The 1560-nt window shown below is 36.8% G+C and overlaps 1 pseudogene; it reads left to right on the forward strand.

Moving 5' to 3' along the window:
• Nucleotides 1–748: 748 nt before the first annotated feature.
• LOC102865673 overlaps nucleotides 749–1560 on the forward strand; it is a 37375-nt pseudogene continuing 36563 nt past the window's right edge.

Consider the following 1560-nt stretch of genomic DNA (forward strand, 5'->3'; position numbering starts at 1 on the left):
TCCTTACACTCAGCACAGCAGGTTAGAGAGGATCATGATTTGCTTCCCTGAAACTCATAATTAAATCGGAGCAACATCCTTCCTCCCAAAGCAACTCCTGTCAGGCACTGCCAGCAGCAGAGTTAATCCCCATTCACCAGAGCAATCATTCCTCAGAGAGGCTTAAACTGCATTTTCTGACATGGAAAGATATGCAAGCCCTTTATTTCCTTCAGTCCCCTGAGATCACCTGTCTCTTTCACTCCCTTATGCTTTTTTTTTTCTCTCTCTCTCTCTGCAAATGTGACTTATATAAATATATTTGCACATTCATAACAGTTTTTCAACAGTCATTTATTTTTTTCAGTCTTGCCCAACACCTACTTCAGTCAAGTCAATCCTGACTCATGGTGACTCTCCATCAGGTTTCCAAGGCTATATGTATTTACAGGTTCAGATTGCTTTTTCCCCCTGCTGGTGGGTTTGAACTATTGACCTTCCACTTAGTAGCCCAACACATTACAACTATGCCACTAGTGCTCTTTTTCCATATTACAGACATAGATAAATGAAAATTTCCCAGGATTTAACTTTCAGCCACACAACAGACAGGTCAGACTGTGAGAATGGTGGATAGCCAAGGCTTTCAGTCTACTGTACATAGGAACTATGACTTGGAGCCAACTCAAAGGCACATACCAACAATATAGTTACCAGCACCAGGTAGGCATTTACTCCTTAATTAACTGTACAAGATGAAAGGGAAACAATGGCCATGGATAAAGCTCAAAAGGTAAAAAGGTTGCACAAAGCAATGCCTCACAGTCACTTTGAGAGTAAAGATGTTGCTCTAATTTAATTATGAGCTTCAAGGAGGCAAATCATGACCCTCTCCATTCTTACCATAGAAAAGATTGGTAAATGGAAATAGGAAACACAGGGAAGGAGCAGGAAGATTGCTGTTGCTATGTGGGAATTATAATCAATGTCATGAACCATTATATGTATGAACTATAATGGAAAGCCAATTTTCTTTGTCAGCTTTCACTTGAATCACAATAAAAATGTCTAAAAAGGAAGGAAAGAATTCTGTGGTAGTATTCCCTGGGTCTGAAGTATATGTGTGTCTTTTTTCATACAGGAATGTTGACAACTGCACCATTCATTGTAGTATTAAATGGAAAAAAATTTAAATGTCCACCAACAATGAAATAATAAATTATGTATAACCATACATTAGGAATGCTCTCCAGTAACAAAAATTACTTCTATACACAATAAATTAATCTTAAAATCAAAGTATCAAGGAAAAGAAAAAAAAAGTAGGTAGATCACCATTTCACCTATATAAAAATTAAACCCAGAAAGACTAAATCATAATGTTATAAATTAGGATTGTGATTACTTTTGTGGAGGTGTTAAGGGATACTGATCAGGAACGGCTACATGGTATGCTTCTGGGATGTTGATAATAATCCTCAACCTGGGTGCTTGTTACAGAGGTGGTTAATTTTATCAAGATATATGTCCTTTGTATATGTTATACCTACCAAAAAAAGCATTTACCTCAAAAAAAAAAAC

The sequence above is a fragment of the Elephantulus edwardii genome, unplaced genomic scaffold, assembly GCF_000299155.1.
Source record: "Elephantulus edwardii isolate Elephantulus edwardi_28Jun2011 unplaced genomic scaffold, EleEdw1.0 scaffold00068, whole genome shotgun sequence".
NCBI classification, from domain to species: Eukaryota; Metazoa; Chordata; class Mammalia; order Macroscelidea; family Macroscelididae; genus Elephantulus; species Elephantulus edwardii.